This window comes from Protopterus annectens, chromosome 8.part0, assembly GCF_019279795.1.
Source record: "Protopterus annectens isolate FY-2018-M chromosome 8.part0, PAN1.0, whole genome shotgun sequence".
NCBI lineage: Eukaryota > Metazoa > Chordata > Ceratodontiformes > Protopteridae > Protopterus > Protopterus annectens.
The window spans coordinates 1,885,554,447-1,885,574,333 of record NC_056741.1 but is presented as its reverse complement, the minus strand read 5'-3'; positions in this window follow the sequence as shown (position 1 = coordinate 1,885,574,333).

Below are 19,887 nucleotides of genomic sequence, written 5' to 3'. Positions count from 1 at the left end.
ATATTAAGCAGCGTGTACACACAGGTACAAGACATGTACAACTCACAGTACACTTGAAATGCCCTTCTTTGGCAATCCTGCTGATGTCACCCACCTAGAAATACACCCCTGGGAGTGCTGTAGCCCAGTAATCTCTGTAGCGTATCCTGTAACTGCATAATGCTGTAGTGTAATAAACTAGTTTGGTAGGTGTTTTAATCCCAGATATGCTGTGTGTGTTTATATGTCTGTCTGTCTGTCTGCCAGAGAAGAAAACAATGCTTTTTAGTGTACACACACTCCTTACGATTCACATTTCACCTTTGGCAATCCTGTTGATGTCACCTACCTAGAAATACACCTCTGGAACTGCTGTAACCCAGTAATATCTGTAGCGCGTCCTGTAACTGTCTACTGCTGGACTGTGATTTAGAATTGAGGTAGGGATTCATCCACAATCATGGCAGTTATGTATGTTTTCTGTGTGTTTCAATGTATGTATAGGGAGCAATGCCTACTTTGGTACTCCTGCTGATGTTATACCTTGTAAAATACACCTCTGGGGGCCAAGTTCCCTAGTAATCCTCGTGGTGTGTCTTGTAACATCTCCATGCAGTAGTGTGATATAGATCTTGGTCATGAGTTCTATACCCATACTTGTCAGTTGTGGACATGTTGTGTGTGTCTCACTGTCTGTTTTGTGAGCAATGCATTTTGGGCTACTCACTTGCAGGAAATCTGAAATGCCCAACTTTGGTAAACCTGCTGATGTCATTCCTTGTGAAATACACTGCTGGGGATAGAGTAGCCCAGTAATCTCTGCTATAACTGCATAATGCTGTAGTGTAATACACTAGTTAGGTAGGAGTTCTATTCCAAGACATGGCAGTTGTGTGTGTGTGTGTGTGTGTGTGTGTGTGTGTGTGTGTGTGTGTGTGTGTGTGTGTGTGTGTGTGTGTGTGTGTGTGTGTGTGTGTTTGACAGTCAGAGCCTGTGTGGAGGTGGCTGTGAATGTCTAACCATTGGACATGTTGAGGAGCGGGTTTTGTAGTTTTCCTATATGGTGGCCATATTATATGTCACAATGTCCATCTCACGAGGTTTACAGATATCAATCAGTCAAGAGACTGGGTTGGCAAGCCATACCCCTATATCTGGCAAAAGGCCTGATGAACACAGTAAGCAACCCTACTATTACCCAGAATATGGTCTGGACCCATGTATCATACACAAACACACTTGCCTAGAATATCCCGCTATGTTGCTAGTACCCTGCACATTGTTGACAGATAGTAGACACAGTGTGATTGCAGTGGGCCACAGAGGGCATGGCACCCTGTCCAACAGTACAATAGGCACATAATTGCAGACAATGTGCCTTCACTATGTTCCCCACTGGACGCCTGCAAAATATGTGGTGCCATCAAATGTGATCCAAAAAGGAAAAGGACATACAATGCCTTACACACATGCCCTGTATGGACAGATGCCACTGACACCAGGGAATACCTGTATCATGCTATCATTGCAGGTGCAGGGTCAACCTGCTGTCAATTAGCAGGTCCTGCCACACCAGGCCAGTATTGGCACATCTGATGATAACAGTCAGAGTACACAACATGTGCCAGGCAAACCAGGTACACTTAAACATGTCACTGTACAATATTGTGGGACGTGCACATCCCAGGCATTGTCCATGTCAAGGACTATCAAACACAGACATGGTATGCATTGCAAAGCAATGACCACACACAATGTTAACCAGGATAACAGGACAGGTCATGCAATACCCATCTGTGTGGGACATTGCAGAGACTACACCCCTGAACCACACTGCAGACCATTGTCAGGTGGCCTGATGCCAAGGATTACCCCTCACCCAGCCTTGTACAGCCATCTTGCACAGCCAACTGTTACACACCCATGAAACAATGCACACATGCATGTCAGTACTGGCACATTGTGTCTGCGTGTGGGGTATGATATTCGCAATTTCAATCACACCCAGTATAACACCCATGGGCATACTGACTGATGTCAGACACGTTCACATGCCCTAGCCCATAGAACCTCGGGATATCCCCTGTGGTGCATGTAATACCTGTGCATTTCTGCAGTCTGGCAAACTTAGTAGTTAGGAAGTGTATTTGTGAGCCTGCCAAAGAGTGCCAATGTGTCTGAGTCCCTTAGAGGGTGTGGTTGTGTTGACAATGACATCTGTTCATGTGGACAGCCATGTGTGCTACACCTAATGTATGTCTACTATATCTCTGTTGCAGATGTCACTCACCAGTGCACATATATGTTCTTACAGTACACCATGTCAGCTGTGTGGCACATGGAGTAACTGCATGCACTTGTAATAGTAATGATTAGTCAGTCAGGGGTTTGAACCCCTGTACTGGTAGGTGTGTAACAGATGACACTTAGGTTGTAGTCTCCCAGCCCTTCTCTGATGTATGTTGCCTCTGTCTGTCCCTCCCACACACTCTCTGGTGGATGTGGAGTTGTACACCTGCTCAGCAGCAGCTTGTGTTTTGTAAGTGATGGTCATGATCAGGTGATGGCCTCTGCACTTGTTGCAGTCCTCCTCTAGCTGATTGCATGTGGAACAGCTGTGGTGACATTCCCATAGCCAATTGCATGGAAACACAGTACAATATCTAGGAACATCATGTCGGTGTTTGCCCATGACAGTTGCTGTGAGTGGAACCTGGATCTGGTGTTTGGTAAACAACATCACATATGATATATGGATATTCCTCAAGCAACATACACAGTGGAAAATAACCTAAAGACAGGAAGGTGATGTGCTAGACATGACTACATCATGTAAGGGTAGCTATGCTTCATTGAGACTACTGACAATTTAACAGGTTGTGCATGCTAATGGCTAGTCTGCATGTTTTAATAACTGACAAGACAGTGCTCTGTTTGTGAAAAAACCCATCTGTAGGGTCATCTGTGGACTGGTCAGTGTGTGGAACCATTTGTTTCTTGTGTTACTCACAGAACACACATCTGTGAACTGCAGAAACATAGTATGAGGATTGCAGTCAGTACATGGTGATAGTGATGAGAGTTGCTGCCATCGCATCCCTAATTGGACATAACCAAAACCAAAAACAAAATTAAAATCCCAAAATAAACCACAGTCAAGGATAATAGAAAAAAATAGCGTACACTCGTTTATTATCCGCTTTCGTCCACAGACTTCATCAGATAAAATTCATCTCTAAAAACAACTGACCTTAGAGGGGGGGATTTTAAAAATTATATAGAACAACGTGAGACTTTGTGGCAAATCAAATTGAAATCTGATACACCACCGGGCTTGAATGACACTATAAATGTGAAATGTTTTTTAAAATACAGAGGTTTGTCAGTTAATAAAAACGCAGACATCATTTCATGCTTTTCTTAAACACTGTCTGTTTAAAAAGTTTTCTATTTATCAATTAAGTTAGTTATTTAATGACTATTTCATCATCATTGGTGTGTGTATATATATCTTGTTTTTAGAGATGAATTTTATCTGATGAAGTCTGTGGACGAAAGCGGATAATAAACGAGTGTACGCTATTTTTTTCTATTATCCTTGACTGTGGTTTATTTTTGGATTTTAATTTTGTTTTTGGTTTTGGTTTTGTCTTTGGTTTTGCCATGGCCGAGGTTAATGAAGCCATTAATGATGATCCGTTGTTGGATATTTCTGTTTATCCGACACCATCATCCAACAATACTAACTCTAACAATAATGCTGACTTTAATAATTTGTTGGTTTCCACTTTGATGGTGATTCAGAACTCCCTTAAAATTCTGGTATCCAATGCCAACGCTGATGAACGAAGCAAGCAACGTAAACGTGATCATTATCGCGATATGGGAGCAGGGGCGAATGCCTCAAGTCCGGATGAAGAGGTTTATGAAGAAATGGACACTGTGGTTGATTTGGGCAAAACACTCGGTGTTGACAAAGATGAGTTTTTGGGTAAAGAACGCTCTAACCCATGCGCTGACATTGGCGGCTACAATTCTGTGGAATGCTTACTGGAGACCTCTGATAATCCATTCCGTGAGTCTGGGTACCATCCAAAAAAGGCGAGCATCGTTGACATCAATAAGAAGCGTGAGCTACTTTTAAAGCTTCTTAAGAGGTATCGTTCTCTTGAACTTGAAAATTGTTATTTCTCACGTTGTGTAGAATTAAATATAGTCCCCAAGGGACTAAGATTTTTCAAATGTCCAAATGGGGTCTTTGCTGACGACCCGTTCTTTGAGAACCTAGTTAATTTTTTTAACGATGCAGGCTTGCGTCTACTTAGTCTGCTTATTGACAATAACAATGTAAAAATGGGCATTCTTAAAGATGAGATAATTGGTATCGAAACAAACTTAAAAGTTATGTTTCTTGGTGACACGTATTCTGAATTTTTTAATACATTATGCATAGACGTTGAGAATCATTCTAATGAAATTATAGGGTGGAAGCTTTCAAAGTTAACGCGGGACATTACCGCTTATCAAAATCATACTGCTTACGAAAATTTTGTCAACAAAAGGTATCACAATAACATCAGTGATGCTGGCAATCATCGTTTCACTGGTAATTATGGGCAAGAATTTAATTATGGTAAAAAACAAACTTATAGTTCAGTGACTTCTAAATCTAATATGTCTGGTCAATGTTTCCTTACTAACACGATGGTTGAGCAAAGGTCGTCCCTTGCTCCTCGTAATGAAACTAAAAGCAGTGAAACTGCCATGGTTGATTTGACTTCGGATTCTGTGAGTGGTGTTAACCAACCTGACACTGTTGAAGAGGTCGCTGGTACAGATTCAAATAAAGATTACAGTGTTAAAAACAAAGTTGCGACTGGTCCTAAAACAGCTGTCAAAGGTTCTGCTTCTGTTTTTTTCAGCAAGAAAAATCAAGGAAACAAGCAGTCCATTTTAACAAGAAGCCGGACTTTTCTAGCTTCAGGATCTTCAGGGAACGAAACCTAAATTGTGTTAATGATAAATTTGGTTTAGTTAATTTGAGTAATTATTGTTTCAGTGAAATTGAGTTAAAAATATTAAGTTATGGTTTGAACTTTGTTCCTGGCATTAGAGCCAATTACAGTAATACAGTTGTAGAAATTAAAAAATATACTAGAAAGTTAAATTTATGTTATATTATGAATGATATTTCTGCAAACAAAAACATTTTGGTAAAACCTTCTTCTTTTTCTCCCTCACTACATCATACTATCAGAGTTTTTGAAGATTTGTGTATTCAAGACGTACAACATATGTTTAAAATTAGATCTAATATTCATTCTAATTTAAATTTTAATGAGACTAAAGCACTTTATAATCTAAAAAGTTTATGCAAAACTCTCAGGTTTATGAAAAGTGATAAGGGTGGCAACACCGTTGTTATGGAACAAGAAGTATATAAGTTGAAGATGCGTGAGATTTTAAGCAACACTGATGAATATGAAACCATTAATTTTCATCAAATTTTGCAAAAACAGAAAGATATTAACTCATTTTTATATGATGCTTTAATGTCTGGTGACATTAATTATGAGATTTTTGATTTTTGTACTATACAACAACCTAGAATTGGGATCATTTTTGGGATTCCCAAAACACATAAATGTTTGATAGATCCTCCCATTAGACCAATAGTCTCTTCTCCCCATTCTGTCACCGAAGGCATTTCTCTTGTTATTGATGCTGTGTTGGGACCATGTTTGAAACAAGAAGTCTCATTTGTTAGAGACTCTTGGCATTTTTTGAGTAAATTAAATAGTTTTTTAATAAGTGGAGTTTTTGATCATCAGAAACACATCATGTTGACAGTTGATGTGGTATCTTTATATACTTCTATACTGCATTTTTAAGGTGTTGAAGCTGTACGCTGTCTTCTATCTAAAAAGAATTATGGTTTAAGTACAAGAGTCATTTCCACCATTTGTGGTTTTTTAGATATTATTTTGGAGAATAATTATTTTATTTTCGACAAGACCTATTATAGGCAAAAGAGGGGAGTTGCAATGGGGTCTCCTGCTGCTCCAGCTTTTGCCAATTTAGTTATGGCTTGGTGGGAGTATGAATTTTTACCCCATTTAATGAAGAAATTTCAGATCCCCTTTTTTTGCCGTTATGTTGATGATTTGTTTTTCATTATTGAAGGCAATTTAGATTTAGTTAACCTTTTTCTTTCTGAAATCAATTCTTTTTCTGCTTATCTTCAATTTACTAAAGGTTGTGTTGGTTTAAAAGTTAATTTTTTAGATGTATCTCTTTGGTGGGACTTGGAAGATCATAGGATACATAGTTGTATTTTCCGTAAGGAGACTTTTAATAACAACTATTTGCATTATGCAAGTAACCACCCTAGACACATTGTTAAAAATATTCCTAGAGGGCAATTTATAAGAGCAAGCCGCATGACTTCCAAGTATAATGTTTTTATTCATGAATTAGAATTTATTATCAAATTGTTTGTTGATAGGGGATATTCTAAACCTGATTTATTAAAGGTTAGTGATGAAATCAAAAACAAATATACAACTGTTTATAAGCCATTTTTGGATTACAATACTGGCAGAGATTTGAATTTTGACAGCCTTTCTTCCAATAATAACACGAACACTAATTTGATTTGTACTCTTGAAATGACACTGGATAGCCAGCACATTCAACAAATATTAAGAAACAATTGGAGGGTTATCAGAGGTAATTTGGAGCTTTATAACGTGTTGGGGGATGGACCTTCTTTTGTTTCAAAGAACAATAATAGTTTAAAGAAAATGTTAGAGTTTCACAATAACAATTCAGTTAGTGTTCCTACTGTCAAAAAAGGAATGAATATTTGTCAGCAATGTAACATTTGTCGTTACATTTCTGTAGGTCCTTACATTAGCATTGATTCTTATCCAAAAACTATAGCAGTGCCATCCTTTGCTAACTGTAATACCAAAGGTGTCGTATATATTAGTTTGTGTTCTAGTTGTTCTGCTTTTTATGTGGGGATGACGACTAGGCATCTAAAACTACGCATTAGAGAACACCTTTATGCTATTCGTCAAAAAGATGCCACGAATGCCTTGTTTAGGCATTCAGTCAGTTGTTCTGCTTTTAAGAAATTTGTGTTTTCAGTTTTAGAAATTGTATATCCTGACCTTAGAGGGGGGATTTTAAAAATTATATAGAACAACGTGAGACTTTGTGGCAAATCAAATTGAAATCTGATACACCACCGGGCTTGAATGACACTATAAATGTGAAATGTTTTTTAAAATACAGAGGTTTGTCAGTTAATAAAAACGCAGACATCATTTCATGCTTTTCTTAAACACTGTCTGTTTAAAAAGTTTTCTATTTATCAATTAAGTTAATTATTTAATGACTATTTCATCATCATTGGTGTGTGTATATATATCTTGTTTTTAGAGATGAATTTTATCTGATGAAGTCTGTGGACGAAAGCGGATAATAAACGAGTGTACGCTATTTTTTTCTATTATCCTTGACTGTGGTTCTAATTGGACATACATCACATGAAACACTGGTAAGACAGTCACTGTCTGAGGTTATCACAGTGACATGCCAATAATGGGCCACTGTTCATAGCTGCCATCACAAGTCATCTACGCTTTGTACAGATGTCATGCAGTATATATGCATGTGTTGTGCTCCCTCTGCAAATGTATGACATCTGTGCTGGGTTGATGGTCATATCTATGCATGCTGTTATAAGTAAGCCTGAATGCTGTTGACTATTACTAAGCCATATCTGTGTTAAAACTGCAACACCATAGGCTGTATGGGATTGGAGGTCCCAGCGGAACCACCTGTCCCACTTCAGCTGGCCATGGCACCAGGCACCAACACGTCTGGGGCCCAGCCTTGGACCGCCACCTCTGTTGGCTCTGCACCACCTTCTGGTGGAACCATCACTGAAGATGGGGCTTGTCCCCCCTGTGAGCAGGTCTAGACAGGAACCTGTCAGCCATTGTACAGTCCAGGGCATGGTGCATAGGGGGCTCAATAAGGGGTTTTGAGGCCAGATATACCAGCTCAAGGGCAAAGTGTCACATTTAGAGGGTGAGCCTGCCCCTCCTAGACAGCCCCCAGCACATCCACATTTGCAGCTGTGAAGGTGCAGTGGTGGCTGGCCATGGATGGGGACCTCTGTCCCACTGTTTTCATTTGGGGGCTTGTGGGCTTGTGACTGCCGAAACACACCTCCCCGTCCAAGGTGTATCCCCCCACATGTGTCATATGCCACCCCTGTATACTGTCTTGTCTGTCATCCTACCCAACCTATCCTCCACAAGCATACCTACTCTCCTTCCCCAACATCCCACTATTACGAAATGGAAACAAAAGGCCAATCTGTTCCCAGAACAACATTTGCCCCATGCATAGCTGTCCATTTCACACACATGTCCACTGGACACATGTAACCTTTTTAATTTGCATCACAACATACTACTGTTGTCCTCACCCCTCTCTCAGGCACACGATCCTGGTATGCACATGACTCCTAATGGTTGCAGGTACATGTGATGCAGACAACCCCATTGTACACATGACACTACCGGTCCCTCTATGGTTACCCCATTTAACTTTTTAATGATGATGAAATCGCACACTGCACTTTGCAAGAGTACTGTTCTCACATCATGATTGGACAGGAACTGTTTTGTTAATGTAAATAAAATGCACCAAGTAATGTATTTGGCCAATGTACAAATGTTTGCGTGTATGAATGACACATGTCTGCCTGAGGGAGTCTTGATATTACATAGGACAACACCACTACATAATACAGGAGTTGCAGGTATTTCTCTTTTCATTATTTTTTAATGCTTTGTTGTCACATGGTAAGTACTTGACATATATATATATATATATATATATATATATATATATATATATGTGTGTGTGTGTATGTATATATATCTGGACATACTCACACACATGTACATCTACATAATGGAATACATTTCCTATATTGTTAAATGACTGTGCTGGATGCTATGTTTGTGATAACATCCAATGTCTGTATATCTGTCATGGCTTATTGGTAGATCATATTGGCTGTGGTGTGCAGGGTTCTGGTTTCAATCCTTGCAGAGGCCGTTTATTTTGTTGCTGGGCAGAACAAGGCCCATTGGATACGGAGTGATTAAGGCACCTTTAAGCAGTTGTGAGTGGGTGTGCACAGGTTTGTGCGACTGTAAGCTGTGGTTACTTTTGGTTACAGTTCCTTACACTCAGTTACCTCCTTGATTGTTTAACCTGTGTAGGCAGTGTTTACCCCCATGTAAACAGGCTAAAACCCACTCAATGTTGCTTAAAAGTGCTGACTCCTGTTTACCCCCATGCTAATTTCTTTAAAAGAAAAGGAAAGAAGGGGTGATAGGAAAGTGGTGAAAAAAGGACACAAAGAGGGAAAGACAGTAGGCAAGGTAGCTAGGGATGTGCAGGAAGGGTGTAGGGAAGGTCCATAGCTGTCCATTTCTTCTACAGCAATGGCTGTGCATATGCAATAAATTCAGTGGTACATTTGGACACTCATAACCCTGAGAAAGGGGTGAGGACAACAATAGTATATTGTGATGCCAATTAGAAATGTTTACATGTGTCCAGTGGACACATGTGTGAAATGGACAGCTATGTATGGGCCGTGCTTTTTTTACGGGAACATATTGCCCTTTTTTCTTTTATTTTAGGTGAGAGTGGGATGTTGGGGAAGGGAGTAGGTATAACCAGGGAGGATAGGTTGGGTAGGATGACAGACAAGACAAACAAGATGCATACAGGGGTGGTCACCATTGCACCTTCACAGCCCAGAAGGTGGTTGTGCTGGGGGCTGTGTAGGAGGGGCAGGCTCACGTTCTAGTTGCGCCACTCAGCCCTCAAGCTGGCATAGGCGGTCTTGAATCTCCCTGTCGAGCTCCCTATGCACCACTGCTCAGACTGTACCACGGGTGACAGGTTCCTGTCCGCTCCCACTTCCAGGGAGGGGCCAAGCCCCATCCCCTGTGGCAGTTCCACCCAAAGGTGGTGCAGGGCCAATGGATGAGGAGGTCCCAGGCTGGGCCCCAGATGTGCTGTGCTTGGTGCCATGGCCAGCTGAAGTGGGACAGGTGGGTCCGCTGGAACCGGCCTTCCCATACAAGCTATATTGTAGCATGTTTAAGGCAGATATGGGTTAGTTATCATCAACAGTATTCACGATTAGTTATAACAGCATGCATAGGTATTCCCATTACCCAGGGCACCAGATATAACATAGTTGCATAGCAGGCAGAACACATGCATATGTGGGTAAACAGTGGCCATTACAACAACATGCAGGTTTTATTGATGGCAACAGGACACCAATATGTGAGTATTTTAACATGGCACATGCATAGAAACAGATGTGAATATTTATAAACCAATAGGACATATGTCCCAACAAAGGTTAGGAGTGCAGACATACCAAATGAGTTGTGTAAATCAGTTATTTTTGCACATATGGTAGGGGTGAGATACAGAGAGAGAGAGTTCAATTAACAACTAATAAATCCTTGTAGTTTTCACAACATTCGTAATCACCGCAGTGTTCTGTCCCTTACATGTATTATTACACTACCCAATGGTGTTATATTGTACAATGATATGTTTGTAGATTAGTATGTATGTGACCTGTGTGTCTTACGCACAGGCTTGACAAGATGCAGATGCTAATGCAACATGTTTTGTGACTGTTGACTGCTGTCATACACTTTGGGTGAGATACTGGAATGACAGGTATGTTTGCATGTACATTCTCTGACCATGTACAAGTCTGACTATCAGTTATATGTCATTTACAGCTGCCTACATTTCTTGGATCATCACACTAATTTGTCAGGGGAACAGGGAAAAAGGCAGGTGATGTGGGCCATTTATCAGGACATACTGGGCAGATTGGAACAGTTGAGGGATATGAATATGCATACCACTTTCTATTTGAGCATTCTAGCATAATCTGTACAGTTGTTAAGTGTATATATGCATACGGCTTTCTCGCTGAACATTCTAACTAACTGTGTGCAGTTGTGTGGAATGATTATGCATACAACTCACTGGTGCTCCTGTGATCCAAAGCCCTGCTGTGTGTGACAAAAGCATTATAGTTAAGATCACTGTAGACTATGCTATTGTTGTGAGGCTTTGCAATGTATTTCATCTAATATGACTGACCTGTTTGCACTTCTGACCTTGTTATACAGTACTTCATACACATTTTATCTGCATACCACAGTGTGGGTAACACTGCTTACTACAACAGTACTATTTAATAATTGCAACAGTACAACAATATATGACTGCAGAGTAAACAGAAGCAATGCAGGGGGCTACACCTTTATTTGCAGCATATTACACAATGTATACTGGTACAACACTTTCTGAGGCTCTAACATTTATTTGTTATGACAGTACATAAAGGCTATTTACTAACCTGCCTTGCCAAGCATCCTTTGCAGCCTAGCATCATAGGCTTGCTGGTTCACAGCACGCTCATCTGCAGCTGTCAGAGAAGTACAGTGATATTTAACCATACCTATCCATAGTATGCACAAACTAGGCAATTATTAACTACGTAGTGGAAGGAGTACTTACTCTGTTCTTGGGCATTCTGCATCTGGCTTGCTTCCTGGATCCACTGTTCCAGAACATCCCCCCTCAGCCGCTTCAGGTCTGCATGATGGTGCCTGACCTACTCACCAGTCTGGGGGATACCTCTGGTGCTAGTGAGGTCACAGGCAAGACTGTCCCAGGCCTCCGTTTTGTACTGCGAGCCCTGGTACTGGCCCTGCAGTAGTCTCCTGTCATGGTGCTTTACCAGGAGCCATACCATGAATTTGGACTCCTGGATGCCCCAGTGCTATGCTCTAAAGTGAGTGCCTTTTCCCACTCCAGCCATTCTGCCTACAGGGGGATGCTACAACCAATTAGGAGCTTTATTCCCGCCTCTTCAATTTAAGTAGGGCCGGATTCCCACACTTTTCTGTAATTGGCAGGTTTGGAAAAGGCTAAGCTATGGGCACACCTGCTTACTTCAGGTTGGCACTGCTTAAAGAGGTGTACCTGTGGGCATACTGTATTGGCTTTCCTACACATTGCTTACAATTACGTAGTTGGGCTGTGCTGCGGTTAGCATTGCTTATTGATTATCTAGCATTATATTTGTCTTTTGTCAATGACGTCTTACTCATTACAGGTTATATATGTGTCTGGTATCCATCATTCATGTGTACATACACTATATGGGGTCCTGGGGACTTTATATCTTTATTAAAGTGACACCTCAACTCTATGTTTACTGCAGTACTCCAATTCATATATTTATGGTCTGTGGCAGATTATAGCACATTACACTGTACATAAATTCAGTTCACATATTTGATTTGATTTCCCTGTTGTGAGGATTAGTTTGCTGATACCTCCTTTATATGCATTGCTATCATGGCGTAGTGTTTTGCTACTATGACTGTAATGTACAGGGTCCAGAGTTCTAGCCTTGCAGTGGCTGGTTATTTTGTTGCTGGCCAGAACACAAGCTGATGGGTACAGAGTGATTAAGGCACTTTAAAGCAGTTGTGAGCGGGTGTGCGTGGGTTTGCGTGGAGCTAAGCAATGCTAACCTCCAGATACAGTTTCTTACACTCAGTTAGCCTCTACATTGGTTCACCAGTGTGATACTCGCATACCGGTGCCCAAACAGGCTTGCACCCACTTGCTCCTGCACTTGCAAATGCACTGCATTTGGTGTTTGCATCTGACACTCACACCCCTGGGTGGGGGTGAGGACTACGATAATACCTTCTGATGCCTATTACATCGGCTTACATCCCTACAGTGGGGTATTGTGACCATGTGTTCATACGTGTTGTATAGTGGGTTATGAAATGACACATATGATCATACCGTACTTAGCCATTTAAACTGGACTGTGCTGCGGTGTTACCCATATCGGGAATGGCTGCCCATTAGGCGTAAGCATGCCGGTCGACTGTACGGAATCTGCAGCCTGGCCAGAGTTTGTTCATACTATTGGTGTGCTCCTCTTACAATCTGCACCTGTCTGGCAAATACCGGGGAACTGACACCATTAAATACAGACAAGTAATTGGGTTTAGGACCCTACATCCTTCAGCCGAGTCATGCTAATGCATAGCTATTATTCTATCAGCTTTCTAAGGTCGTAAGTGGAATATGTGCTTTCCGTCCCTATCAGATCTCTCAAACAAGTGGGGATAAATATCAGCTGAATCAGGGACAAGTCAAGAAACACTCAGGGACAATCAGGGACACTTTTAAAATATTAGTGCTATACACTTGAAACATTGACAGAATCAGAGCATGTGAATTAATACACATTTTCTGAAGTAAAAGGAGTTTATAACAATTATTATCATTATTCATTAAGTGTAATCCACCACCTTTTCTCCAAATGTCACTAGTTTTAGGAGGGATTAAGAGGGACAGAGTTAAAATTTGAGTCAAAATCAGGGACGTCCCTGAAAATCACTGACAGTTGAGAGGTATGGTCCCCCGTTTGTCCCCCCAATGGTTTATGTCCTGTCCAGTGGATTTCCTCTTAGGGGTTGAGGGGTATGGGCATAAGCTCTGCCCATTTCAGAATATTACTTACATCCCCGGGATGGTCCTAATACAACTGCGCCAGCCAACACCTGCACGCCTAGGCCCATAATTGCATACCCATAGTTCCCCCACCGGCCCCTCCTCTACAGCACTCATCCTTACTGTGGGTGCAGGTAGAGTCCAACCACACCACTACACACTGCCCACTCTCCATGTGTCAGGACCCATGTCATACATTGTGTCAACCCATGGGTCATCAGGCTTTCCCAGCCTTGTATTTTGGGTATGTACACACCCCGGTGAAAACGTTCGGCATATCACTTTTTTTTGGTTATATGTCAATTTTTGGGGTGTCCTGCAAGGGATGCTCATGTCTGTGTTCCAAGATTAGATTTCATGGGTGCACTGTGTATCCCCCTCGGTTGTATCCTGCCTGTGGTCTGGGGACCAGTGGACTAATTACATTGTTTATGGGTTTGTGTGTATGTTTCCTCTGCCCGGCTGGGGTGGGAAGGTCATGCTACATGTTACATGTTTCTTGCTTGGGCCCCTCACTTCCATTGGCATAGCCTGTGGACATATGTTATTCTTGTGTGCTGTTTCCTATCATAGCTGTATATCTGTGCATATCTATGCACACACACACACACACACACACACACACACATATATATATATATATATATATATATATTAATATATATATATATATATATATATATATATATATATATATATCAGTTTCGTCTTTTCCCTCTTATGTACATACTATTATTCTATCTACTGTCAAGGTTTGTAGGAGCACTTTCATGTTATTTATGTCTGTGAAAGGAATGAATGTGTTACAGGGAATGCACTTCTACATATAGATGTATGCATGTGTGTATGCATATATATACTTATAAGGAACTCGCTGACCTCCACGAGGTGGGCCAATTAGAACCATGCCATCCAACCCTGACATGCCTGGATCCATAATTTCATACCCATAGTTCCTCCACCCCACCTGAGTTCGACATACACGCAAACCATCCATTTTCCAGTTGCTATCACAGCCATGACACACCTCCACATATTGCCCTCTCCCCAGTGTTAGGGGCCCTATATGTATGTTGTCCCAACCCATGTATTATCAGGCTCTCCCACCATTTAGTCCTTGAACATACCTGCCCTTGCTTGTGTAATGGTTGGAGGTCCAACCATCCTAGCAATTTTTGGGTAGTCCCACCAGGGACTACCCTGTGATTGTTTATAAAGTAGGCTTAGCAGATCAGCAATGTTACTCCCACTGGTAGTATCCTGCCTGTGGTGTGAGTAGCAGTACTCTGCTCAGCCCTGCCCAGCTTGGTATGACATACACTGACAGCACTAAATAATACTGGAGTTGCTGTTAATTCCTTTCTCATTCTTTTTGTATGCTTTATTGTCACAATGTTCATTCTTCATATATATATATATATATATATATATATATATTTCATATATCTGTACATACACATGCACATACATCTACATAATTATATACATTTCCTATGCTGGGCACTGCTTATACCCGTGCAAGCGCACTCAGACTTGCTTACTGATACTTATATATGTTTCCTACTGCTTATTCGTGCTTACACCTGCTTACTAGTGCCTTATTCATTGACACTACCACTTTGATTGCATGACATTAGTTAAACATTTCATGCGGTACTCCAGTTCACATTTACATGTTATTATGTAGGTTATACAGCAAAACGACATTCCACGTGGAAAATGATATGGCTATAGTTGGCCTCGAACCATGCATGCCTGCTCGTTAGGCGGATGCTCTAATCATTACACTATTGATGTTAATGTTAATTCCGCATGTTTTTCTCTCTTTGGTTGATTTTGGTGTGTGTAAGCTACGCTAAGCAGGGGGCAGTGATGCACAAACACACTGCACTTTGCTTACACTTTCGATATTGAAGCAATACAAATGTACAATAGGGACACTGGGAATCTAATTGTGAAAGTTCTAGGGACCAGACTCAACATTCCGCTACGTACTTGTGTGTTTACTACTTTGATTTTATTTCAGTGTTCGTGGACACTCTTGTATGCTTAGCATACATTTCAGTATCCACGGACACTGAATTAATTGCTTACTATTAGAGGTGGGCTCTAATAGTAAGCATAGTAGGTTGTGCAACTGTGGGGGCATGTTTCCACCTCCGTAGAGCACTTGAACACGCCCCCTGCACTTGCACACGATTCCTGTGCACATCAAGGGTGCGGCAGCGCGCCCTCATAAATAGCCATATGGCACTGCTGCACCATCTGTAATGGGGATGCTAAATGAGATTATAGGCCATGGTAATAACTGTCATGGTCAGAATGCAGCTAATATAACTATGTTTGCTATGGAAAAAATAAAAATGCATAGGGGTGATCATAGAGAAGTATCCTTAAGGTTACACTATGTCTTAATGAATCCCATTAAGTTTAGCTTAAAATCATATTTTGTTAATAATATGGTTAAGGATATAAGTTCATTTCTGATTACAGAATGTTATAGTGGGGAGTATTTGATTTAAAATGTAATTAAAATGTGTTTTAAAATATATTTAAACAAAAACAAATGGAATATCTTTAGGGATGGGAATTTTTAGAACATGATTAAAACTAAGATTTTATTGGTTGTTTGACTGCTTTTGCATTTTTTCTAGTTGAAGTGCATTCTATAATTATGTCAAGAATCTCAATGGCAACACCCAGATCTGCTCTGCATTACAGCATAATGGCACAAAATTACAGAACCAACTGATATTGCCAACATCCTGGCAGATAGGTTCAGTGCAAACTTTACCCCCCTCTCACCCCCTAAAGGGCCCATATCTATACAGGAAGAATGCAGAGTCCCTGTGATCACAACTGCGCAGGTAAAAGCTGCACTCTCTAAAGCCAAAAACACAGCATCCATGGACCAAGCAACATCCCAGGCTGCATTTTACACGAACGTCAGAAAGAACTGGCTCCCCACCTAAGCACCATGTTCAATCATAGCCTCAAAGGAATGGAGGGTGTGATGCATAAGAAGAGGCTAATGGAGTCAACGTTTTCAGTGGACATAATGAGTAAATGTGATGATATTACACTGGAATGAAAGGGCAGACAGGATGAATGGAGCATTACTAATAGTGGAACAGCTTAATATTGATATAAAGAAGTAATTTTTTGACAGAGAGGATGGTTGATATGTGCAGTATGCTGCCCAAACTGCCCAAGATGGACCACTGGGGTCTTAAAACCATAAAAACCATTGATGATGGGACAGGTGGGATGATGACTGGGATTTTGCAACAACTTTGCAACAACACAAGACACTGAGGGGACTTTTTTTTCAGTTCAGTCACTAACCTGAAACTTGATTGTCATGACATGTTCAAACATTGTATGTGTGTGTTTGTATATATACTCACGTACATGTGCATATATGCTTGTTTGAAGTGCATGCTTGTCTGTGTACAAGTATGTTTGTGCACATGCTAGGATGATTGTGTGTGTGTGTGTGTGTGTGTGTGTGTGTGTGTGTGTGTGTGTGTGTGTGTACTTGCATGTATGATATGAAGATGAGGTCATAGAATCCTTCAGATGTTAGTAAAAAGAATACAATCGTACAAGTGCCTGGATGTCTGGATTGTTCAACTCACACTACCCCATCTTCTGCCTTGAATCACAAGCTGCAACATAAGTCCAAATCCATTTCATTCCAGATGAGCAGGTCAAATATGAGCTGAAATGATAGAAACTTACTACACTTAAAGATATGAAGAGAACACTAGCCCTTTATGTATTGTATCATAGATAAATAAGTTGTGCTCAAAATATCAGAAAAATATTTGCATGACCATTCCTATAAAAATAACATTTTTATGAACATGTTTATAATAAAGTAGTACAACCAATGTGCTCTAAAATGTCTTGAGGCTTAGTAAATATATCAGTATTGTGTGACAGATGCAGAGGTGTGATTTGTATACTGCAGTTAAGCTCACTTGTATCACAAGCAGTTGGCCCTACTACTGTAGTAACATAATCCTTCCTGTACCTGAGCTGCAAACAATATTAAACTTATAAATTTACTTCTTTTCAAACTGCTGCTTGTCAGAAATTAAAAAATATGTTGAAATTATATCCATGCTCTCTATAATAGTCCATTAAACAGACAAAATGATCATATTGAGATATATATATATATATATATATATATATATATATATATATATATATATATATATATTTCAGTAGTGGGTATAAATACATTTCAGAATGCACAAACAGAAGTTTGATGGAAGACTTAAAACACTGGAAAAACTTTTTTGAAGCAGTAAACTATTAACACGGAAACCTTTGGAGGAACGTAAACCACAGCCAGAACTTAAAGAAGAAGCAGTAATGATGTCAGGTACATGTAACAGATACTTTGTTAGTGCAACGACTTTTGAAATTTTTTGCTCAACCCAGCAGGAAGAAAAGTACCTGACCATTTTATTGTACTATAAACTGAGTCATGCATATTGGTTTGGAAATTCAGAGTTTACATGACCTAGGGACACAGAACAGCTTCAGCATTATTTTATTGTACTATAAATTGAGTCATGCATATCGGTTTGGAAATTCAGAGTTTACATGACCTAGGAACACAGAACAACTTCAGCATATTTTAGAATTGTGAGCACCGGTTTCAGCTGTCTTGCAGTCTCTTGCTCTTCTTCTTATGCCTAGGGATAGTTGATTACATGGGTGGCATTAATATATATTTTTAAGAAGAGTCAAGTATTAATACATATGATATCATTTATGTTTTGCTTATTCACAAAATAATTTCTGTGTCAGAAGCCATTTATTATATATAAAAGTCTGTCATGAATGTTTACAAAAACTGCCACCCTTAAAACATGTGCAGAAAGCTCTGAAAACTGAAAGCAGATTGATTACCAAAGATTACTTCACTATAATATCATTCATCAAAACACAACAGAACATTAAAGACCAGCAGACTTGGGTCATATAAGTTAATGTCAGATGGATATGTTTCTCATTAAAGCTTCTAAAGATATGCTCTTGGTTCCAAACAAGCGTTGCCATGAAGATGTGTGTTTGGTTACAAACACTAAGACTGCTGGAGCCAGGTGTTTGAATGTTTTTGTGTATTTGGGGTTCCCATGACAACAATGGCCCACATCAGCTTCCTGTTGCTTGCCAAAGTTGTGAACTGATGTGGCTGAGATTTCATTCCCCAAGTTACTTCATCCATTGCTCTCACTTTAAACACAACACTGCTTTTGGTGATGACACACTGCTACATGGGCTGGCTACCTCTAAACTAAGGAAAAACATCTTGTGCACATTTTTTTTGTTTAGCTTCATTGTGAAGTAGAATTGTTACTCTACTTCCATGCTAACTATTCAAACAATGCCAAAAAATAAAATGTCTTTTCACTTAGAAAAGGAAATACTGCATTCATCACTCAAAGGAAATTTACAAACTTCACCTGCAGGAATTTATAGGTTTTGTACTACCTCAGTATGCCACAAGAAACTTTAACTGTATTTTATACTTCTTTTCCTGTATTAGTTTTGAGAAACTTTAACTATATTTTATACTTCTTTTCCTGTATTAGTTTTGCACTATGCATTTTTCTTGAGAAAGCTACTCTTTAATTCTTGATACATAGATTTACAAAGTAGCATACTTTACTTGAATGTACACTGCTTATGTTACTGTGGAAGACATTTTAAGTTATATCTTATCATATGTATTGGTTAACTGAAAATAACACAATATTCTCTTCAGGAAAGAGTAATTCTACTTGTAGACTCATATGGCAGAATTTCTGTGTTTAGGATAAATCTGTAACTACAGAATGAACACACTGACTTAAACAAACATAAAGACCTTGAGAAAATTTAAAATCATCACAAAGGCAGCAAGCAGTTGGATGTAACAAAGGGACATAAACCTGTGTACACACGTTGCATTACACATATAACTATAATGGGTTTATTATCCAAACATTATGTAATTGAACTTAATAAGCAGTATTCATTGAATGTCTCACTGCTAAAGGGGCAAAAGGTCTATCTGCAATGCAAGAGACTTAGATTCCAGTTAGTACCAGAAAGCCAGCTCATCTGCTTTAGAAGACTGCAGGTATGTGTACGCATGTGTGTGTGTGTGTGTGTGTGTGTGTGTGTGTGTGTGTGTGTGTGTGTGTGTGTGTGTGTGTGTGTGTGCGT